The sequence below is a fragment of the Panulirus ornatus genome, chromosome 2 (assembly GCF_036320965.1).
Source record: "Panulirus ornatus isolate Po-2019 chromosome 2, ASM3632096v1, whole genome shotgun sequence".
In the NCBI taxonomy this organism is placed as follows: domain Eukaryota; kingdom Metazoa; phylum Arthropoda; class Malacostraca; order Decapoda; family Palinuridae; genus Panulirus; species Panulirus ornatus.
The window spans coordinates 55,682,255-55,708,303 of NC_092225.1; the positions used below are offsets into that span (position 1 = coordinate 55,682,255).

Genomic DNA, 26,049 nt, shown 5'->3' on the forward strand with positions numbered 1-26,049 from the left:
AAGGAACAGAGAAGGGGGCCAGGTGAGGATATTCCCTCAAAGGTCCAGTCCTCTGTTCTTAGCGCTAACTTGCTAACGCGGGAAATGGCGAATAGTGTGAAAAAAAAAAAAAAAAAAAAAAATATATATATATATATATATATATATATATATATATATATATATATATATATATATATATATATATATATATAATACTTTGTCGCTGTCTCCCGTGTTAGCGAGGTAGCGCAAGGAAACACGAAAGAATGGCCCAACCCACCCACATACACATGTATATACATAAACGCCCACACACGCACATATACATACCTTTACATTTCAACGTATACATACATATACATACACAGACATATACATATATACACATGTACATATCCATACTTGCTGTCTACATCCTTTTTCATCGCCACCCCGCCACACATGGAAATGGCACCCCCCCCCCCTCCCCTGCGCACGCGCGAGGTAGCGCTAGAAAAAGACACCAAAGGCCACATTCGTTCACACTCAGTCTCTCGCTGTCATGTGTAATGCACCGAAACCACAGCTCTCTTTCCACATCCAGGCCCCACAAACATTCCATGGTTTACCCCAGACGCTTCACATGCCCTGGTTCAATCCATTGATAGCACATTGACCCCGATATACCACATCGTTCCAGTTCTCTCAATTCTTTGCACGCCTTTCACCCTTCTGTATGTTCAGGCCCCGATCGCTCAAAATGTTTTTCACTCCATCCTTCCACCTCCAATTTGGTCTTCCACTTTTCCTCGTTCCCTCCACCTCTGACACATATCCTCTTTGTCAATCTTTCCTCACTCATTCTCTCCATGTGACCAAACCATTTCAATATACCCTCTTCTGCTCTCTCAACCACACTCTTTTTATTACCACACATCTTTCTTACCCTTTCATTACTTACTCAAACAAACCACCTCACACCACATATTGTCTTCAAACATTTCATTTCCAACAAAGCCACCCTCCGCACAACCCTATCTATAGCCCACGCCTCGCAACCATATAACATTGTTGGAACCACTATTCCATCAAACATACCCATTTTGCTTTTCGAGATAACGTTCTCGCCCTCCACACATTCTTCAACGCTCCCAGAACCTTCGCCCCCTCCCTCACCCTGTGACTCACTTCCGCTTGAATGGTTCCATCCGCTGCCAAATCCACTCCCAGAAATCTAAAACACTTCAATTCCTCCAGTTTTCCTCCATTCAAACTCACCTCCTAATTAACCTGTCCCTCAACTCTACTGAACTTAACAACCTTGCTCTTATTTACATTTACTCTCAACTTTCATCACACACTTTACCGAAGACAATCACCACCTGCACTTTCTCACCCGAATTAGCCACCAGCGTTGTGTCATCAACGAACAACAACTGACTCACTTCCCAAGCTCTCTCATCCACAAAAGGCTACATACTTGTCCCTCTCCAAAACTCTTGCATTCACCTCCCTAACAACCCCATCCATGGAAAATTGAACAGTCACGGAGACATCACTTACCCCTACCGCAAACCGACATTCACTGAGAACCAATCACTTTTCTCTCTTCCTACTCGTACACATGCCTTATATCCTCGATAAAAACTTTTCACTGCTTCTAGTAAATTACCTCCCAAACCATATACTCTTTATACCTTCCAAAGAGCATCTTTGTCAACTCTGTCATGTGCCTTCTCCAGATCCATAAATGCTACATACAAATCCATCTACTTTTCTAAGTATTTCTCACATACATTCTTTAAAGCAAACACCTGACCCACACATCTTCTACCACTTCTGAAACCACGCTGCTCTAGAGATATATATTTTAATTGTTAATAAAAACTTTGAAACATTTTGCATTTTATGGTAATTAAAATCGTAGATTAAGTTCTTCATTTATAAAGTGATATACGGTATATTTTGTATATTGATATGATAAATACTATCATGTTTAGTGTACTAATGATAATGACATTCCCAGTCTGTGTGTGTGTGTGTGTGTGTGTGTGTGTGTGTGTGTGTGTGTGTGTATTTGTGTGTGTGTGTATATATATATATATATATATATATATATATATATATATATATATATATATATATATATATATATATATATATATATATATATATATATTTATTTATTTTATATTATTTTGCTTTGTCGCTGTCTCCCGCGTTAGCGAGGTAGCGCAAGGAAACAGACGAAAGAATGGCCCAACCCGCCCACATACACATGTATATACATACATGTCCACAAACGCACAATATACATACCTATACATCTCAATGTACAAATATAGATACACACACAGACATATACATATATACACATGTACATAATTCATACTGTCTGCCTTTATTTGTTCCCATCGCCACCCCGCCACACATGGAATAACAACCCCCTCCCCCCTCATGTGTGCGAGGGAGCGCTAGGAAAAACACCAAAGGCCCCATTCGTTCACACTCAGTCTCTAGCTGTCATGTAAAAATGCACCGAAACCACAGCTCCCTTTCCACATCCAGGCCCCACACACTTTGCATGGTTTACCCCAGACGCTTCACATGCCCTGGTTCAATCCATTGACAGCACGTCGACCCCATTATACCACATCGTTCCAATTCACTCTATTCCTTGCACGCCTTTCACCCTCCTGCATGTTCAGGCCCCGATCACTCAAAATCTTTTTCACTCCATCTTTCCACCTCCAATTTGGTCTCCCACTTCTCCTCGTTCCCTCCACCTCTGACACATATCCTCTTGGTCAATCTTTCCCCACTCATTCTCTCCATGTGACCAAAACATTTCAAAACACCCTCTTCTGCTCTCTCAACCACACTCTTTTTATTTCCACACATCTCTCTCACCCTTACATTACTTACTCGATCAAACCACCTCACACCACATATTGTCCTCAAACATCTCATTTCCAGCACATCCACCCTCCTGCGCACAACTCTATCCATAGCCCACGCCTCGCAACCATACAACATTGTTGGAACCACTATTCCTTCAAACATACCCATTTTTGCTTTCCGAGATAATGTTCTCGACTTCCAAACATTCTTCAAGGCTCCCAGAATTTTCCCCCCCTCCTCCACCCTATGATTCACTTCCGCTTCCATGGTTCCATCCGCTGCCAGATCCACTCCCAGATATCTAAAACACTTCACTTCCTCCAGTTTTTCTCCATTCAAACTTACCTCCCAATTGACTTGACCCTCAACCCTACTGTACCTAATAACCTTGCTCTTATTCACATTTACTCTTAACTTTCTTCTTTCACACACTTTACCAAACTCAGTCACCAGCTTCTGCAGTTTCTTACATGAATCAGCCACGAGCGCTGTATCATCAGCGAACAACAACTGACTCACTTCCCTAGCTCTCTCATCCACAACAGACTGCATACTTGCCCCTCTTTCCAAAACTCTTGCATTCACCTCCCTAACAACCCCATCCATAAACAAATTAATCAACCATGGAGACATCACACACCCCTGCCGCAAACCTACATTCACTGAGAACCAATCACTTTCCTCTCTTCCTACACGTACACATGCCTCACATCCTCGATAAAAACTTTTCACTGCTTCTAACAACTTGCCTCCCACACCATATATTCTTAAAACCTTCCACAGAGCTTCTCTATCAACTCTATCATATGCCTTCTCCAGATCCATAAATGCTACATACAAATCCATTTGTTTTTCTAAGTATTCCTCGCATACATTCTTCAAAGCAAACACCTGATCCACACATCCTCTACCACTTCTGAAACCACACTGCTCTTCCCCAATCTGATGCTCTGTACATGCCTTCACCCTCTCAATCAATACCCTCCCATATAATTTACCAGGAATACTCAACAAACTTATACCTCTGTAATTTGAGCACTCACTCTTATCCCCTTTGCCTTTATACAATGGCACTATGCAGGCATTCCGCCAATCCTCAGGCACCTCACCATGAATCATACATACATTAAATAACCTTACCAACCAGTCAACAATACAGTCACCTCCTTTTTTAATAAATTCCACTGCAATACCATCCAAACCTGCTGCTTTGCCGGCTTTCATCTTACGTAAAGCTTTTACTACCTCTTCTCTATTTACCAAATCATTTTCCCTAACCCTCTCACTTTGCACACCACCTCGACCAAGACACCCCACATCTGCCCCTCTATCATCAAACACATTCAACAAACCTTCAAAATACTCACTCCATCTCCTTCTCACATCACCACTACTTGTTATCACCTCCCCATTAGTCCCCTTCATTGAAGTTCATATATATATATGTATATATATATATATATATATATATATATATATATATATATATATATATATATATATATATATATATATATATGTATCTATGTATGTATTCATACATATTCGCCATTTCTAGCATTTCCGAAGTAGCGTTAAGAACAGAGGACTGAGCCTTTGAGGGAATATCCTCACTTGGCCCCCTTCTGTTTTCCCCCTTTTTTTTTTTGGAAAAGTAAAAAACGAGAGGGGAGGATTTCCAGCCCCCCCCCCCCCCCCCCCCGCTCCCTTCCCTTTTAGTCCCCTTTTACGACACGCAGGGAACACGTGGGAAGTATTCTTTCTCCCCTATCCCCGAGGATGATATACGTATATATATATACTTAGCACATGAAATATATATTTATGGTGGTGTGATTCAAACAGTATCACTTTTTATTACATTTATGATCATATAATTCAAGCAGAGTGTCCTGCTTGGCCTTGATGTTTACGATATCGTAAGCAAGGCCGTCGGGCGGTGGGTTAGTATATTCATAACAACCTAACCCGAAATGAACTGTCGTCCCCGAGGAGCAGTCCAATTTGCAGGAGGCTCCTGGTGCAGTCATTAGCTGGCTGATTATGACAGGAGCAGTGACAGGGACCCTCCTCCTCCTCCTCACCCTCGCCCACACACACACACACACACACACACACACACACACACACACACACCACCCTCACTCTCCTTCTCCTCCTCCTCCTCCTCCGTCATGCGGTCATGACTGGCTGCCACTCACCGTCATTATGAGTGACTGCCACGGTTCTTTCCCTCATCTTTCCCTCCGCAATGAATGATTCTCGTCCTCCCCAAAGGCCTCCCCGCGCTTGTGTTGCTGGCGGGTTGGGTAATCCCAGTGTGAGTGACTGGTGCTGTCCCCCAGGTGTGTGTGTGTGTGTGTGTGTGGCTGTCACTCCCCCAACTTCCTGGTGACTGGAGGGTGGATCCTGTGAGTGTCCAGTACACTATAATGGCACTAGATGGCGAATGACCAAAACCACTACTACTACTACCGCTAAATTTCTACTATTGCTCTTACTCCTAACCATTACCACTACGTCTACTACTATACTGCTTATACTACTACTACTACTACTACTACTACTACTACACTGCTTATACTACTACTACTACTACTACTACTACTACTACTACTACTACTACTACTACTACTACTACTACTACTACACTGCTTATACTACTACCACTACCACTACTACTACTACTACTACTACTACTACTACTACTACTACTACTACTACTACTACTACTACTACACTGCTTATACTACTACTACTACTACTACTACTACTACAACTACTACTACTACTACTACTACTACTACTACTACTACACTGCTTATACTACTACCACTACTACTACTACTACTACTACTACTACTACTACTACTACTACTGCTTATACTACTACCACTACTACTACTACTACTACTACTACTACTACTACTACTACTACTACTACTACTACACTGCTACTGCTACTACTACTACTACTACTACTACTACTACTACTACTGCTACTACTACTACTACTACTACTACTACTACTACTACTACTACTACTACTACTACTACTACACTGCTACTACTACTACTACTACTACTACTACTACTACTACTACTACTACTACTACTACGACTACATTGCTACTACTACTACTACTACTACTACTACTACTACTACTACTACTACTACTACTACTACTACTACACTGCTACTACTACTACTACTACTACCACCACACTGCTACTACTACTACTACTACTACTACTACTACTACACTGCTACTACTACTACTACTACTACCACCACACTGCTACTACTACTACACTGCTACCTCTACTACTACTACTACTACTACTACTACTACTACTACTACAACCACTACTACTTCTACTTTTACTACAACCACTACTACTACTACAAGCACTCTCGGACTCACAACCCACATCGCTTAACCTTGTATGTCTGCATGAATATTGTCTGTGTGTATCCAGTGGAGTAGTGTTTCTCAGTGGGGTAGTGTTTTTTTCGGTGGGGCTATGTTTCAGTGGGATGGTGTTTCTTACGGTAGGGTGGGTGTTTTTCTGTGTGGCGTGGGTGTTTCTTTCAGTGGGGTGGCTGTTTCTCTCAGTGGGATGGAAATTTCTTTCAGTGTGTTAGTGTTTCTCACAGTGGGGTGGGTGTTTGCTAGTGGGATGGATGTTTTTTCTCAGTGGGGTGGTTGTTGCTGTAGGTCGGTGTTTTTTCTCAGTGGGGTGGGTGTTTCTCGCGGTGGGTTGATAATTTTTCTCAGTGGGGTGATATTTCCTCGGCCGAGGCAGCGTTGCCAATGCCCCTCGCTCCATCACCTATACGTTTGTTTTCGTCTCGGTGTCGAAAGTCGCACCCAGACCAGCTTAGGTGTAGTGAGGCCGAGCTCTTTAAGGCACGACGGTACGACCACAGGCCACGAAGGTACGACCACAGGATACGACGGTACGACCTTAGGATACGACGGTACGACAACAGGATACGACGGTACGACCTTAGGATACGACGGTACGACTACAGGATACGACGGTAAGACCACACGATAGACGGTACGACCTCAGGATACCACGGTACGACCATAGGATACCATGGTACGACCATAGGATATATGGTACGACCAAAGGATACGACGGTACGACCACAGGATACGACGGTACGACCACAGGATACGGCGGTATGAGCCTCAGGATACGACGGTATGAACCTCAGGATACGACGGTACGACCACAGGATACGGCGGTATGAGCCTCAGGATACGACGGTATGAACCTCAGGATACGACGGTACGACCACAGGATACGGCGGTATGAGCCTCAGGATACGACGGTACGACCACAGGATACGACGGTACGACCACAGGATACGACGGTATGAACCTCAGGATACGACGGTACGACCACAGGATACGACGGTGACTCACTCATGTCCTCACTCGCCTTCCTGACTCACTCATGTCCTCACTCACCTTCCTGACCGGTAGTGGTAATGACTCTCTCTCTCTCTCTCTCTCTCTCTCTCTCTCTCTCTCTCTCTCTCTCTCTCTCTCTCTCTCTCTCTCCCAGTGAAAGTACCGTCCTGTCCCTGGAAATGGATTTTCATGTCTCCATATCAGAACAACATCAAAATTTTAGACTCGTATTTTATTGCCATATATATATATATATATATGGTCCCAGCACAGCTTGTGGAGGAGGCTGGAGGGTGCGCCTGGCGCAGGAGCTGGGTAAGATGAGCCGTCATAGTGCAGGAAGGTGATTCGTTCGTCGTCGTACATATCACTGGGGTGGCAACACCGTGAAGGAGGTTTGGGGGGGTCGATCTCTGCGGGGCCGGCAACACCATGAGGATGGAGGGATGGGGGTCGGTCTCCGGGGTCCGGTCTCTTGCTTCATGGCCCTCCCATGACCACCACCATGCAACCACCGCAGTGAGGCCGCTGAAGACTTACTGCTCTGTTGCCCGGCACTCTGCCCTCACCCACACCCCCTCCACACACACACACACACACACACAGTTACCACTTTTCATGACCTGCGGTCCTTACTGGTGGAGGTGGCCGGCTTCCTGAGCGCTGCTGTACCTCACTGTTGGGGTCTGGAAGATAAGGGTAATACTAAGATGTATCTATTGTGTGTGTATATATATATATATATATATATATATATATATATATATATATATATATATATATATATATATATATGGTGTGGGAGGCAAGTTGTTAGAAGCAGTGAAAAGTTTTTATCGAGGATGTAAGGCATGTGTACGTGTAGGAAGAGAGGAAAGTGATTGGTTCTCAGTGAATGTAGGTTTGCGGCAGGGGTGTGTGATGTCTCCATGGTTGTTTAATTTGTTTATGGATGGGGTTGTTAGGGAGGTAAATGCAAGAGTCTTGGAAAGAGGGGCAAGTATGAAGTCTGTTGGGGATGAGAGAGCTTAGGAAGTGAGTCAGTTGTTGTTCGCTGATGATACAGCGCTGGTGGCGGATTCATGTGAGAAACTGCAGAAGCTGGTGACTGAGTTTGGTAAAGTGTGTGGAAGAAGAAAGTTAAGAGTAAATGTGAATAAGAGCAAGGTTATTAGGTACAGTAGGGTTGAGGGTCAAGTCAATTGGGAGGTGAGTTTGAATGGAGAAAAACTGGAGGAAGTGAAGTGTTTTAGATATCTGGGAGTGGATCTGTCAGCGGATGGAACCATGGAAGCGGAAGTGGATCATAGGGTGGGGGAGGGGGCGAAAATTTTGGGAGCCTTGAAAAATGTGTGGAAGTCGAGAACATTATCTCGGAAAGCAAAAATGGGTATGTTTGAAGGAATAGTGGTTCCAACAATGTTGTATGGTTGCGAGGCGTGGGCAATGGATAGAGTTGTGCGCAGGAGGATGGATGTGCTGGAAATGAGATGTTTGAGGACAATGTGTGGTGTGAGGTGGTTTGATCGAGTAAGTAACGTAAGGGTAAGAGAGATGTGTGGAAATAAAAAGAGCGTGGTTGAGAGAGCAGAAGAGGGTGTTTTGAAATGGTTTGAGCACATGGAGAGAATGAGTGAGGAAAGATTGACCAAGAGGATATATGTGTCGGAGGTGGAGGGAACGAGGAGAAGAGGGAGACCAAATTGGAGGTGGAAAGATGGAGTGAAAAGGATTTTGTGTGATCGGGGCCTGAACATGCAGGAGGGTGAAAGGAGGGCAAGGAATAGAGTGAATTGGAGCGATGTGGTATACAGGGGTTGACGTGCTGTCAGTGGATTGAATCAAGGCATGTGAAGCGTCCGGGGTAAACCATGGAAAGCTGTGTAGGTATGTATATTTGCGTGTGTGGACGTGTGTATGTACATGTGTATGGGGGGGGGGGGGTTGGGCCATTTCTTTCGTCTGTTTCCTTGCGCTACCTCGCAACCGCGGGAGACAGCGACGAGGTATAAAAAAAAAAAAAAAAAAAAAAAATATATATATATATATATATATATATATATATATATATATATATATATATATATATATATATATGTATATTGTTTAAAAGGATCACAATTTTGCACGTGATCAAGTATATTTCTATGAGTCCACGGGGAAGATGAAACATGATAAGTTCCCAAGTGCACTTTCGTGTAATAATCACATCATCAGGGGAGATACAAGAAAGAAATATAACAGTCAGTTGATATACAATGACAAGACGTAGCTAGGACGCCATTTGGCAAAGACGTGTTTTTATCTCCCCTGATGATGTGATTATTACACGAAAGTGCACTTGGGAACTTACCGTGTTTCATTTTCCCCGTGGACTCATAGGAAAATATATATATATATATATATATATATATATATATATATATATATATATATATATATATATATATATATATATATATATATATATATTATATAAAATTCTTGATCGCTGTTTCCTGCATCCGCGAGGTGGCGCCATAAAACCTTCCACCTGTGACTGTGGACCGTCAGCGTTGGGTTTGACTGGTTAGTCGGCCACGTACAGTTCTTCAAGACTAATGAAGAATATGTTGGTGTTACAAAGCACAGTGAAGGAGAGTACAGTGTGTTGGAGGAGTGTGTGTATGGTGGTGGATGGTGGAGAGGCGTGTGGGAGAGGACGCCGGGTGAGGTAAATGAAGGGAGTTTGAGGGAGATGTTTGTAGTGTGGGTGTGGTGTGGTATGGTGTTGTGTGGTGAGGCGTGGTGGTGCGGTGTGGTGTGGTATGGTATTGTATGGTGTGGTGTAGTAGTGTTGTGCGGTGCGATGTGGTGTTGTGTGGTGTGGTGTAGTGTTGTGCGGTGTGGTGTGGTATGATGCGGTGTGGTCCGATGTGGCGTGGTGTAGCGTGGTGTGGTGTGGTGTGGCTGTACCACATGGTAGGTTTGGCCAGCAGTACATTCGTGTGTTCTCTTACGACACTGGCCTTGGTAAACACTGAGGATAGGCGGGTGAGAGACGATTAGTTGGATAGATGGATGGATACATGGGGGATGTAGAGATAGATGGATGGATACATGGGGGATGCAGAGAGATAGATGGATGGATACATGGGGGATGTAGAGAGATAGATGGATGGATACATGGGGTATGTAGAGAGATAGATGAATGGATACATGGGGGATGTAGAGAGATAGATGGATGGATATATGAGGGATGTAGATACATAAACAGACAATGTTTACCTTGTGTACAACAGGTGGTCTCTCTCTCTCTCTCTCTCTCTCTCTCTCTCTCTCTCTCTCTCTCTCTCTCTCTCTCTCTCTTTCTGTGTCTGTTTGTGTGTGTGTGTGTGTGTGTGCGCATTGTACCAGCCAGTAGTACCAACGTGTACTGGACGGGACCATCAGCACTACCAGCGCTCCGTGGCAGCAGGAGGAGGAGGAGGAGGCCCGGGTCGTGCGTTCCTCGCTGGGGATTTGCCTCCGCCGATGTTTTCGGGTTTGCCCAGCCCGATTATATTGGCCTCCCGGGCGCCGTTCTCTGCTGGCTAAAGAAATGTTATCGTCCCCTCGGGTACGACCGGGTCTTGCAGCCCACACTTATATATATATATATTTTGTCGTTGTTGTTGTCTTTTATGCAGTTAAGATATACTTTCCACCTGTATGGGAAAAGTTTGATTGTCATGGTATATATATATATATATATATATATATATATATATATGTACAGAGCATCAGATTGCGGAAAAGCAGTGTGGTTTCAGAAGTAGTAGAGGATGTGTGGATCAGGTGTTTGCTTTGAAGAATGTATGTGAGAAATACTTAGAAAAGCAAATGGATTTGTATGTAGCATTTATGGATCTGGAGAGGGCATATGATAGAGTTGATAGAGATGCTCTGTGGAAGGTATTAAGAATATATGGTGTGGGAGGAAAGTTGTTAGAAGCAGTGAAAAGTTTTTATCGAGGATGTAAGGCATGTGTACGTGTAGGAAGAGGGGAAAGTGATTGGTTCTCAGTGAATGTAGGTTTGCGGCAGGGGTGTGTGATGTCTCCATGGTTGTTTAATTTGTTTATGGATGGGGTTGTTAGGGAGGTAAATGCAAGAGTTTTGGAAAGAGGGGCAAGTATGAAGTCTGTTGGGGATGAGAGAGCTTGGGAAGTGAGTCAGTTGTTGTTCGCTGATGATACAGCGCTGGTGGCTGATTCATGTGAGAAACTGCAGAAGCTGGTGACTGAGTTTGGTAAAGTGTGTGGAAGAAGAAAGTTAAGAGTAAATGTGAATAAGAGCAAGGTTATTAGGTACAGTAGGGTTGAGGGTCAAGTCAATTGGGAGGTGAGTTTGAATGGAGAAAAACTGGAGGAAGTGAAGTGTTTTAGATATCTGGGAGTGGATCTGGCAGCGGATGGAACCATGGAAGCGGAAGTGGATCATAGGGTGGGGGAGGGGGCGAAAATTCTGGGGGCCTTGAAGAATGTGTGGAAGTCGAGAACATTATCTCGGAAAGCAAAAATGGGTATGTATGAAGGAATAGTGGTTCCAACAATGTTGTATGGTTACGAGGCGTGGGCTATGGATAGAGTTGTGCGCAGGAGGATGGATGTGCTGGAAATGAGATGTTTGAGGACAATGTGTGGTGTGAGGTGGTTTGATCGAGTGAGTAACGTAAGGGTAAGAGAGATGTGTGGAAATAAAAAGAGCGTGGTTGAGAGAGCAGAAGAGGGTGTTTTGAAGTGGTTTGGGCACATGGAGAGGATGAGTGAGGAAAGATTGACCAAGAGGATATATGTGTCGGAGGTGGAGGGAACAAGGAGAAGAGGGAGACCAAATTGGAGGTGGAAAGATGGAGTGAAAAAGATTTTGTGTGATCGGGGCCTGAACATGCAGGAGGGTGAAAGGAGGGCAAGGAATAGAGTGAATTGGAGCGATGTGGTATACCGGGGTTGACGTGCTGTCAGTGGATTGAATCAAGGCATGTGAAGCGTCTGGGGTAAGCCATGGAAAGCTGTGTAGGTATGTATATTTGCGTGTGTGGACGTATGTATATACATGTGTATGGGGGGGGTTGGGCCATTTCTTTCGTCTGTTTCCTTGCGCTACCTCGCAAACGCGGGAGACAGCGACAGAGTATAATAAAAAAAAAAAAAATATATATATAAATATATATATATATATATATATATATATATATATATATATATATATATATATATATATATATTTTTCATGTGTACGATTATAGTTTTGTATATGTTTTATGTACAAGGGAAGGGGGTGAGGGAGGCCTGGTTGTGGATAAAGGGGAAGGTGGGTGGGGGAGGGAACGTGTAGATAGCCGGGGAGTGGATGTGTGAGCGGATGACGCCATTGCTTCGTCTGTTCCCGACGCCAGCGGACCAACATGGGATCGGGGGTTGGGGGGGGGGGGTGAAATAGATGAAGTAGATCTTGTGTTCATGGAGAGGAGGAGGGAGGAGGAGGCAGCCTCTCATGTGCTTCTCTCTCTCTCTCTCTCTCTCTCTCTCTCTCTCTCTCTCTCTCTCTCTCTCTATCTATCTATCTATCTATCTATCTATCTATATATCTCTATCTCAACCCGTCCCTCCCATTTACGCCCGTCGAAGCTCCTCACCCTGACGTTCTGGGGAGAGAGTCGGTGTGTGCGTGGCGGTGGTCGTGGTGTCCTCCTCCTCCTCCTCCTTCCCTCAGTACTGGCGTCATATATGTGCACCGCCCGGGGGGGCTGCGGAGGGTGAGGTAGAGGAGGAGTGTCCGGCCCGCGCGTCTCAGGTGGTGGCGTCAACCTACAGGATTATTCAGTAAATGTCTGGAGTGTTTGTGGAAGCGACCGCCCTCCTGCCTTCCCTCCCTTCCCTTCCCTTCCCTTCCCTTCCCTCCTTCCTTTCCCTCCTTCGCTGCTGGAGAGACTGACTGACTGTGCGGTGACCAGAGTGTTTGCACTGTGAGGTGAGGTGGGGGAAGGGAATGAGGCGTCCTCCTTTAAATTCGGCCAATTCTTATTGGATATAGAGAGACAGACAGAGAGACAGGCAGAGGGAGGGAGTGAGTGACGTTGTGTGCGGGGATGTGCCAGCATGTCGCCCCGTGCAGCAGTGGATTGCCTGAGTGAATAGTGTAGCTGAAGGTGCGTAAACACATACACACACACACACACACACACACGCACGCACGCACGCACGCACGCACACACACAAACACGCACACTTACGTAACCCCAGTAAGAAACAAGAGATCATACTGGAAGAGTCTGATCATATTGGAAGGTATGATCATAGTGGAAGGTATGATCATACTGGAAGGATCTCATCATACTGGAACGGTCTGATCATACTGGAACGGTCTGATCTTACTGGAACGGTCTGATCATACTGGAAGGATCTGATCATACTGGAACGGTCTGATCATGCTGGAACGGTCTGATCATACTGGAACGGTCTGATCATACTGGAAGGATCTGATCATACTGGAACGGTCTGATCATACTGGAACGGTCTGATCATACTGGAAGGATCTGATCATACTTCAACGGTCTGATCATACTGGAACGGTCTGATCATACTGGAAGGATCTGATCATACTGGAACGGTCTGATCATACTGGAACGGTCTTATCATACTGGAACAGTCTGATCATACTGGAACGGTCTGATCATACTGGAACGGTCTGATCTTACTGGAACGGTCTGATCATACTGGAACGGTCTGATCATACTGGAAGGATCTGATCATACTGGAACGGTCTAATCATACTGAAACGGTCTGATCATACTGGAACGGTCTGATCATACTGGAACGGTCTGATCATACCGGAACGGTCTGATCATACTGGAACGGTCTGATCATACTGGAACGGTCTGATCATACTGGAAGGGTCTGATCATACTGGAACGGTCTGATCATACTGGAACGGTCTGATCATACTGGAACGGTCTGATTATACTGGAACGGTCTGATCATACTGGGACGGTTGATCATACTGGAACGGTCTGATCATACTGGAAGGGTCTGATCATACTGGAACTGTCTGTTCATACTGGAAGGCTCTAATCATACTGGAAGGGTCTGATCATACTGGAACTGTCTGTTCGTACTGGAAGGGTCTGATCATACTGGAACGGTCTGATCTTACTGGAACGGTCTGATCATACTGGAACGGTCTGATCATACTGGAAGGATCTGATCATACTGGAACGGTCTAATCATACTGGAACGGTCTGATCATACTGGAACGGTCTGATCATACTGGAACGGTCTGATCATACCGGAACGGTCTGATCATACTGGAACGGTCTGATCATACTGGAACGGTCTGATCATACTGGAACGGTCTGATTATACTGGAACGATCTGATCATACTGGAACGGTTGATCATACTGGAACAGTCTGATCATACTGGAAGGGTCTGATCATACTGGAACTGTCTGTTCATACTGGAAGGGTCTAATCATACTGGAAGGGTCTGATCATACTGGAACTGTCTGTTCATACTGGAAGGGTCTGATCATACTGGAACTGTCTGTTCATACTGGAAGGGTCTGATCATACTGGAAGGGTCTGATTATACTGGAAGGGTCTTATCATACTGGAATTGCCTGTTCATACTGGAAGGGTCTGATCATACTGGAAGAGTCTGATCATACTGGAACTGTCTGTTCATACTGGAAGGGTCTGATCATACTGGAAGGGTCTGATCATACTGGAAGGGTCTGTTCATACTGGAAGGGTCTGATCATACTGGAAGGGTCTGATCAAACTGGAAGGGTCTGATCATACTGGAACTGTCTGTTCATACTGGAAGGGTATGATCATACTGGAAGGGTCTGATCAAACTGGAAGGGTCTGATCATACTGGAACTGTTTGTTCATACTGGAAGGGTCTAATCATACTGGAAGGGTCTGATCATACTGGAACGGTCTGATCATACTGGAAGGGTCTGATCATACTGGAACGGTCTGATCATACTGGAACGGTCTGATCATACTGGAAGGGTCTGATCATACTGGAAGGGTCTGATCATACTGGAACGGTCTGATCATACTGGAAGGGTCTGATCATACTGGAAGGGTCTGATCTTACTGGCAGGGTCTGATCATACTGGAAGGGTGTGATTTGAGTTCAGGAGAGGGTTTATAGGCGCTTGCAATATACGGTTGGAAAGTCTGGAAGGGAAAGCAATCGACCGATGTCGACCGTAGCCTAGATTAGAAGCATGGACGAGTCTGCCATGCGTCTAGTGAAGCATGGACGAGTCTGCCATGCGTCTGGTGAAGCATGGACGAGTCTGCCATGCGTCTGGTGAAGCATGGACGAGTCTGCCATGCGTCTGGTGAAGCATGGACGAGTCTGCCATGCGTCTGGTGAAGCATGGACGAGTCTGCCATGCGTCTGGTGAAGCATGGACGAGTCTGCCATGCGTCTGGTTAAGCATGGACGAGTCTGCCATGCGTCTTGTGAAGCATGGACGAGTTTGCCATGCGTCTGGTGAAGCATGGGCGAGTCTGCCATGCGTCTGGTGAAGCATGGACGAGTTTGTCATGCGTCTGGTGAAGCATGGAGGAGTCTGCCATGCGTCTGGTGAAGCACTGAAGAGTCTGCCATGCGTCTGGTGAAGACGATGAGGGAGTTAGGAAAGAGAGATATACAGGGAAGGTTGATTGCCCATCAGCGGGTCTGGAATATATAGATGGGTAGGGTAACACGATGGAGCCTTGAGGGAGGGATGGGTAGGGTAACATGATGGAGCCCTGAGGGAGGGATGGGTAGGGTAACACGATGGAGCCTTGAGGGAGGGAATGAATATGAGCTCAGGGAGATAATGAAGAGTAGAGTCACCCTTCATCCCTTCCCCCCCTGTGCTCTCTCATTCAGTCAGCCTCCCTTCCCTTCCCTTTCCACTCCCTTCCAACCCATTCCACCCCCTTCCTGCTGCCACCTCGCTCATGTCCTGCCAACGCTCACATTGGTGCTGGCGTTCCCTCCCTCCCTGCAGGTCCGTGTTCTTGCCCCGCTCCCTCTGTCTATTAAGGTAATCTTCCCTAAATGTATGTAGGCAGACTCCCGTACATTTTGACAGGAGGCGTCGCACGGGTCACCCTGGCCGGCGTGCGTCTCCTCCCTCCCGCGCCCAGGCCCCCACAACTGCCCCAAACTCGACCGTCTCTTTTTTTTTTTCTTTTTTTTTTTCTTTAATATTCATCCATCTCCACGAACTCTGATGTGGCGGCCAATCACATTGTGGGGAAACGCCCCCCCCCCTTACCTCCTCATTTTTTATGAGGGCCCGTCTCTCTCTCTCTCTCTCTCTCTCTCTCTCTCTCTCTCTCTCTCTCTCTCTCTCTCTCTCTCTCTCTCTCTCTCTCTCTCTCTCTCTCTCATTATTGAAAACATCTTTCCTCCCGCCCCACAGTAACGTACTCGCTTTCCTCCTCCTCCAGCCACCAGGGCGGGCCTGACTGCAAATCATTATGTCCTCCCACCCAAAAAAATTGGTTCAAAACGACTGTTGGAAAATTTAGTCTTTGTTTTTTTCAAAAGAAAAATTCCGTTGGTCCTCAACTCTGACAGTAGACACTATACTTACTCTATACGAGGCATGTCTTTTGTTAGGTGGTCCACTGTTCCCACGTACAGGAAGGTTGTGTGGTCCACTCTTCCCATGTACAGGAAGGTTGTGTGGTCCACTGTTCCCATGTACAGGAAGGTTGTGTGGTCCACTGTTCCCATGTACAGGAAGGTTGTGTGGTCCACTGTTCCCATGTACAGGAAGGTTGTGTGGTCCACTGTTCCCATGTACAGGAAGGTTGTGTGGTCCACTGTTCCCACGTACAGGAAGGTTGTGTGGTCCACTCTTCCCATGTACAGGGAAGTTGTGTGGTCCACTCTTCCCATGTACAGGAAGGTTGTGTGGTCCACTGTTCCCATGTACAGGAGGGTTACGTGTTCCAGTGTTCCCATGTACAGGAAGGTTATGTGGTCCACTGTTCCCATGTACAGGAAGGTTATGTGGTCCACTGTTCCCATGTACAGGAAGGTTGTGTGGTCCACTGTTCCCATGTACAGGAAGGTTATGTGGTCCACTGTTCCCATGTACAGGAAGGTTATGTGGTCCACTGTTCCCATGTACAGGAAGGTTATGTGGTCCACTGTTCCCATGTACAGGAGGGTTACGTGTTCCACTGTTCCCATGTACAGGAAGGTTATGTGGTCCACTGTTCCCATGTACAGGAGGGTTACGTGTTCCAGTGTTCCCACGTACAGGAAGGTTATGTGGTCCACTGTTCCCATGTACAGGAGGGTTACGTGTTCCACTGTTCCCACGTACAGGAAGGTTATGTGGTCCACTGTTCCCACGTACAGGAAGGTTATGTGGTCCACTGTTCCCATGTACAGGAGGGTTACGTGTTCCAGTGTTCCCATGTACAGGAAGGTTGTGTGGTCCACTGTTCCCATGTACAGGAGGGTTACGTGTTCCAGTGTTCCCATGTACAGGAAGGTTATGTGGTCCACTGTTCCCATGTACAGGAGGGTTACGTGTTCCAGTGTTCCCATGTACAGGAAGGTTGTGTGGTCCACTGTTCCCATGTACAGGAAGGTTATGTGGTCCACTGTTCCCATGTACAGGAGGGTTACGTGTTCCAGTGTTCCCATGTACAGGAAGGTTATGTGGTCCACTGTTCCCATGTACAGGAAGGTTATGTGGTCCACTGTTCCCATGTACAGGAGGGTTACGTGTTCCAGTGTTCCCATGTACAGGAAGGTTGTGTGGTCCACTGTTCCCATGTACAGGAAGGTTATGTGGTCCACTGTTCCCATGTACAGGAAGGTTATGTGGTCCACTGTTCCCATGTACAGGAGGGTTACGTGTTCCACTGTTCCCATGTACAGGAAGGTTGTGTGGTCCACTGTTCCCATGTACAGGAAGGTTATGTGGTCCACTGTTCCCATGTACAGGAGGGTTACGTGTTCCAGTGTTCCCACGTACAGGAAGGTTATGTGGTCCACTGAGCACGACGGTACTATCCTTGAACACGACAGTACGATCCTGGAACACGATGGTACGATCCTTGAGCAAGTCGGTACGATCCTTGAGCACGACGGTACGATCCTTGAGCACGACGGTACGATCAATGAGCACGACGGTACGATCAATGAGCACGACGATACGATCCTTGAGCACGACGGTACGATCATTGAGCACGACGGTACGATCATTGAGCACGACGGTACGATCATTGAGCACGACGGTACGATCTTTGAGCACGACGGTACGATCATTGAGCAAGACGGTACTATCCTTGAACACGACAGTACGATCCTGGAACACGACGGTACGATCCTTGAACACGACGGTACGATCCTTGAGCACGACGGTACGATCCTTGAGCACGACGGTACGATCATTGAGCACGACGGTACTATCCTTGAACACGACAGTACGATCCTGGAACACGACGGTACGATCCTTGAACACGACGGTACGATCATTAAACACGATGGCAACACGTTCACTGGGCACGGTAGCCCAACTTTCTAACCTGATCGTAAAAATTCGTGTCAGTGATGCAGGTTATGTGGCCCAGGGTGCCGTACCGTATCGCACCGTACCGTACCGTACCGTACCGTTCCTTTGCACCGGGTCAGATATCATGGATCTTGTTTCATACATGTGAAATGTTACACCCCGAGACATCACTACAGCATGAAGCCATGCATCACCACATCCGTGGCTTAACCTTGTTGTAAGAGCCAATCACCAGGATGGAATGAAGGGAAAAAAAAAAAACGAATCTGGACATTTAAATCAGAGTCAGTTTAACAGCGTTTTTTTTTTCTTGTTTTTTTAATGAAGGATAGAGAGTGGGCGGGATGGTCAAATCCGTCTGTCTACCAGTCTGTATCCTTGATAATATCTCCGGGTTTGAAATGCACAATATTTAAAGTTATTGTTGTCTAAATTACGGAGTATTATCGTAAATATTTTTTTTGTCTTCTAGTGACCTCTGTGTTTTAAGTTTACTGATATGGAGCTGTGGGTATATTATATCGTGTGTGCGGCAAATGACAGAAATATTCAAGGCCAGACAGATTACCCTCACAGGAGATTAAGAATTGTATATCGGTCGCTTCTCCACACACCTTCCCTACCCCACACTCTCCCAGCTTCCTCCCAGCTCCTCCCTTCCTCACTCTCCCAGCTTCTTCCACTCACAAAAACCAGCTTTTCCTCCCTCTCACACTCTCCTAGCTTCTACTCTCTCCCTCACTCTCCCAGCTTATCCTTTTCACACTCTCTCGGGTTCTCCTTCCTCTCACACTGTCCTGGCATCCTCTCCCTCTCTCACTTTCCCAGCTTCACCTCCCTCTCACACTATCCTAGCTCCTTCTCCCTCCCACACTCTCCCAGCTTATCCATTCTCTCAGCCACTGTGGATAACAAATGCATATTAACAGCCCTTGTTTTTACGCGAGGAAGCAGCCACACGAATTTTAAGACCGTGGTACATATATATAGTACACACATGACACCAGAATTTACCGTCACAGTTAGAGAAATCCCAACCCAAATAAATAAGTTGAAGACTAATAAAAGTCCAGGTCCTGATCGTTTCTGTATAGCCACGCGTAATTAAAATCGTCAAACACGAAATTGCCAAACCGTTCGCCTGTGTATTTTCAATCAATCCCTCCAGCATGGAATAGAATCGCAGGTCGGGAGAAACGGTAGGCGTGAAATGCCCGGCAATTTCTGGCCTATTAGCCTCAACGTCAAATATGTGTGAACCTCCAGAGTCGATTATCAGAGATGAGATCGTAGCCTCCCCGGCACAACACAATCTGATCATTAACACACAGCATGGTTTCAGGAAGGCACAGATCATGCCTCTCAAACCTCCTTGAACTTTATCATGAAGTATTCAATACCCACAACAAGATAGAAGCAACAGATATGTTTCTGGTCTTCCAAAAGGCATTCGACAAAGTCCCCCACGTTAAAGTGATACATAAAGTCCGGGCCATAGGGATTACTGGTTGCATAGGAAACTAGATAGGAGCCTGGTTACGTGATAGGAGACAGAGGGCCGTAATGAATAGGGGAACCATCGCCGTTGTCACCCGTAACATGTGGGGTTCCCCGGGGATCCGTACTTGGGCCTATACTTTTCATCTTTGACATTGACGCTAATGATGTTGGGCTGAATAACTTTTAAGCGTCCACATTTGCAGATGCCATAAAGATTAGCACCGTACGATTCAGTTGACATGCGCGCATCGACACCGTGAGTTAAGGGAATCAAGCGTCGCTGAGTCTCACAGGCTTCCGATGGCACATAGACTCTCTGGTCCTCAAGGAACCCCTGGGCCAACGGGGCCCTCAGCTGCCAGGAACGCGGTCACAGGAGAGGAGACACGGTGCGAAGATTTCTCGTGCGGTTCTTGTCACGATTCTCTCTGAGGTCTTGCGGTGTCCAGGAGAATGACGACCTCATAGAACCCTCCGGGATGGGTTGGATTCAGTGGCCTAGTGAGGGGGAAACGGATTCCATTCCTTTGCCACACGAGAGTGGCAAATGCGCCCCCAAAACGGATCTCAACGCCGTCTATACATGACACAAGAAGCCAGTAGGAGGAGGTGACTCAATCCATGGATATGCGTAACACAAGCTTCGGTTACGGTGGTTGGCGACCAGGCGTTTTATGCTGAAGCTATTGAATTACGATCGTCCACCTCTGGAAGACGCTCTTCAGTGAATCGTATTGCCTGTCGGTGCTTTCCATGTGATCCTCTAGTTTTTGGCAGTACTTGGTCGATATTCTGGAAGCCCAGGTGTTGTGTGTGTGTGTGTGTGTGTGTGTGTGTGTGTGTGTGTGTGTGTATGTGTGTGTGTGTGTGTATGTGTGTGTGTGTGTGTGTGTGTGTGTTCATTGCGTCAGACACTCTAGCATCTGGCCCTTTGGTACACTCTGTGGCCGTCATTACAACAGACGTATCAGAGATCATAACTTCGTTGTAGAGGCCTTCGCTCGGCTTCGTCAGGTGATTTTACCGCAATGGAATAACTAGCAGTAGCTTCCTCATGAAAAAGCTTCCTTGGTAAGTTCAGTTGACCAATTATGCTGACCCCAGGCAAAGACACAGAGAAACACTGCAAACGCTAATGACATCTTGAAGTCCTCATATTTACCTAACATCTCTTGAAGGAATTTTGCCCAACACATTTTGGTCATCAGATGTAGATGATGTTAGATTCCTCCTGTATTTCCTACTGTCACTCAGAGAAGCGGACTGGACCTTGCACATTCAGTGTTATCATCATGTGGCACAATAGATTATGCCGGGTACTTACCAACATACATCCTTCAGAAGCCACGTTATACCACTCAGACGCACACGGCATTTTTATGGATAGTGAATCTGCTGTTCAGTGATGACGGGTAGAATGGTTTTGGTCCTCTACCACAAGGTCAGACCCTTATACCCCAAGACTAGACCCGTATACCACAAGATCAGACCCCTATACCACAAGACCAGACCCCTATACCACAAGACCAGACCCATATACCACAAGACCAGACCCCTGTACCGCAATACCAGACCCATATACCACAAGACCAGACCCCAATACCACAAGACCAGACCCCAATACCACAAGACCAAACCCCTATACCCCAAGACCAGACCCATATACCACAAGACCAGACCCCTATACCCCAAGACCAGACCCATATACCACAAGACCAAACCCATATACCACCAGACCAGACCCATGCACCACAAGACCAGACCCCTATACCACAAGACCAGACCATCGAGGTAACAGCAAATCGCATTACCACATCGCATGGAGGACAGATCGGAGTCGCACAGAATCCAGGAATATTTCTGTAATGGATGATTCTGAGGCAGATCCTCGTGAACACTAAACGTCTGTGTGGAAGATGTCAGCATAGTTCACATCAGGTACTGTTCAGGAGCCCAAGAACGCAGGACAAAAACGTGTCGTAAATGCTGAACTCAAAGTGTGTGTGTGTGTGTGTGTGTGTGTGTGTGTGTGCAACTTGCCCGTGTCAGTAACTGGATAGATCCCTCTTAAAGCCGACGAATAGCGGTGGTGCCCTCTTGCGACTGGAAGGAACACTATGGTTGAAATAACTGCAGGTTATACAGATGGACGCACATGTGAAATAAGAGATTCGATAAGTTCAACGTTGAACGACTAGACACATCTAACATTTTTGACTTCACTGCTCCAATGAAATAGACCAACCCCAAGGTGTTTGTTTCTCTGGACCACAGGAAAACATCAGCATCATCCAATCAAACATCGGTATTGAGTCAACGCGAGGATGTTTTGATCTGTTGATGTTGATTGCCAGATCACAGGAGAAACGTATCACAAAGAGAAGTTTAATGTATTCCCTAGGACCACTGCCGCTCTCTGTTGCAAACCCAGAGGAGAACCTGGTTAAAAACCATCAAATCTACCCTCTTGAGGAAGCTTGTGGACCTAAAGTGGTTCCAGGCTACAGTAGCTGTCGGGTTGTGGATATCATACCATTCCTCTGGGCTCTGAGGGCAGACAGAATAATGACCTAGGAAGAGGCGGACGGACGCCCAACACCGATCTCGGTGCATGTGATGATGGCCCAGCGCTGTGGTGCAGCCACGGTAATAGTGAAGTTGCCCCGGACACTAACACGGCTGCGTTGGCCGTAGGAAAGAATGACGATAACCCAGCAACCGTTATCTGACGCACAGCAGATTACACAATGGTGGGAGCGATACGCCAGCCTCGTAGACGCGCGCTGGATCATCTTGTGGGATGCGACAAAGGGTGAGCGTATACCATACATCTGCTGGCCTTGATTTCGGTAGTGGTGTTTTCTTGGCCAAGACAAAAGCCCCTAAAGCTATCGCGGGTTGAATAAGCCCTCCAGAGATGCAGTGACTCTGAAGTGGCAGGTCTTCTGTACATAAGGAGGACGACCTGCTTTAAGGCTGGGGAAGAGGTCGTAGATTCGAACCCGGTCGTGCAGTGTGTGGCTCAAGAGCAACAGACTGAGCCTGGCTGCTACTCCTTCTGCCACGATCCAGGTGGTAGAGTAGCAGCCAGGGTGACCGGTGGTAGCGAGGCCAGGCGACACCTCCTGCACGTGGGAGTGGCTGGGGAAAAACAACACCTGATGCTGAAGGAATTTCCAACACGCGTACTCCATTGTACTGGAAGGAACCCCCCCCCCCCCCACGCCTCTCTCTCTCTCTCTCTCTCTCTCTCTCTCTCTCTCTCTCTCTCTCTCTCTCTCTCTCTCTCTCTCTCTCTCTCTCTCTCTCTCTCAGCGACGCCTCAGGCTATCCTGGAATGTATTAGCTGCAAAATGCTACGGGTGGTCGTTGCACATGCATGCAAGCTCTGTTACCCTCCTCCCTCCACCCGTCCTCCCGCCCCTCGTCTTCGTTGCACTGGAGGCTGTTCTCGTTGTGACACAGACCCACGATGAGCGCCACACAGACCAGATCGCACGACAGACGTCTCCCACCCGGGTCGATCCAGCTGAGGGAGTGAGGCACGTCCTCCCCGCACTGTGCACACTGTTGTGCAAGCTGTTCACGACCTGGCTCTGAAAACTGTTGTGTTATTGGACGTAGATGATATTAATTAATGCCTCTGTTATGTTGCAATGGCACGCAATTAAGTCAGTGCCCTAAATTTTGGTCTGCAACTTCCTGTGCAATTTCCACTGAATAACTGGTTTATGCATATTTTTTTTTATCATTAGTATTATTATTATTATGAATTGTGATTTACATATTTGTGGATAGACTACGGGGAAAAGTGAAATTGGTTTTTATATTTCATGTTTGTGTTTGGTCCAACATTCGTATCTGTTCAGTGGCATTTGTAAGGAAAATTGGACGTTTGGAAATTTAATGTATCGTTAATTTATTCTTCTTTTATGTAGGTCAAGTGTATTTATCTTTGTTTGTACAATTAGTACTTCTTCATTCTTCTTTCATATGAAAGATCTTGAATCCAAGACCACAGTGATGTGGTGAATGAAAGAAAACGGGACTTCCTTAGGAAACGAATGGAAATTATTGCGTGTAGAATTATTTCTGAGAAATCGAGTAATTTTCTTTTCTTCTTTTATGATTTTTATGTGATCGTCGACTTTACGTGTATAGCTGTTAATTTGACTACTACAGGGCAAAAATCCCTCTCTGTCCCGCAGACTCAGACCATGCTATAGGAAGATTGCTGTACACCTGACCATGTCATAGACTAATTACTGGTTTCATTGATTTTTACAGAATTTTTGTGCTACCCTTATACCATATATTTATTTTTCCTACTCTTATACCATATATTTTTTCCTACCCCTCATACTATGCATTGATTTTTCCTACCTCTTATACCATATATTAATTTTTCCTACCCCTTATGGCATATATTAATTTTTCCTGCCCCTGTACCATATATTAATATTTCCTACCTCTTATACCATATATCAATTTCTCCTACCTCTTATACCATATATTAATTTTTCCTACCCCTTATACCATATATTAATTTCATTCAAAGAAAGCAAGCTTTGAACATTTGGTTATTGTTATGAAAGTATGACCTCACGGTTCAAATAACAAGAAATCAACAAAACATGAAACCTGTTATATATCGGGGGGTGCGTGCAATCACGGTGTGATTTTGCTGCGTTATTTCAGACTGAACCCCAGAGATGATCATGGTTGTTTATATATTGTTATACGGTGTTGTAGTGACCTCTGGAGAGGTGATTGTCTCAGTTATCTTCTGTTATTTCTTGGGGTCGTGATTGTGTCAATTCTTGTTTGTTTGTTTGTTTGTTTGTTTGTTTTTCTCTGTGTTAATGAATGTTTGACTTCTTATCTGTTCTTGTTATCTCTGGGGTGATCATTGACTTCCTATCTGTTCTTGTTATCTCTGGGGTGATCATTGACTTCCTATCTGTTCTTGTTATCTCTGGGGTGATCATTGACTTCCTATCTGTTCTTGTTATCTCTGGGGTGATCATTGACTTCCTATCTGTTCTTGTTATCTCTGGGGTGATCATTGACTTCCTATCTGTTCTTGTTATCTCTGGGGTGATCATTGACTTCCTATCTGTTCTTGTTATCTCCGGGGTGATCATTGACTTCCTATCTGTTCTTGTTATCTCTGGGGTGATCATTGACTTCCTATCTGTTCTTGTTATCTCCGGGTTGATCATTGACTTCCTATCTGTTCTTTTTATCTCTGGGGTGATCATTGACTTCCTATCTGTTCTTGTTATCTCTGGGGTGATCATTGACTTCCTATCTGTTCTTGTTATCTCCGGGGTGATCATTGACTTCCTATCTGTTCTTGTTATCTCCGGGGTGATCATTGACTTCCTATCTGTTCTTGTTATCTCCGGGGTGATCATTGACTTCCTATCTGTTCTTGTTATCTCTGGAGTGATGATTTTTTCCTAATTATTTTCTTGATTAATGATAGTTTATATTTTGATCTGGTGTTATGTTCTGGGATGATAATTGTTATGTTGTTATCTCTGGGGTTATGATTGCTTTATTTATCTGTTCTTGTTATCTCTGGGGTGATGATTTTCTTGGTTAATGATGGTTTATATTTTGATCTGATGTAATGTCGGGGTGATAATTGTTATCTTGTTATCTATGGGGTGGTGTCTAAATTGTTATCT

General features: G+C 45.6%; 1 long non-coding RNA gene across 1 annotated transcript in view; it reads left to right on the forward strand.

The window, feature by feature from the left end:
* The window catches only part of LOC139756548 (uncharacterized), a 144,856-nt gene that overhangs the window by 13,774 nt on the left and 105,033 nt on the right, over positions 1-26,049 (forward strand). The gene's annotated exons all lie outside the window — the stretch shown is intronic.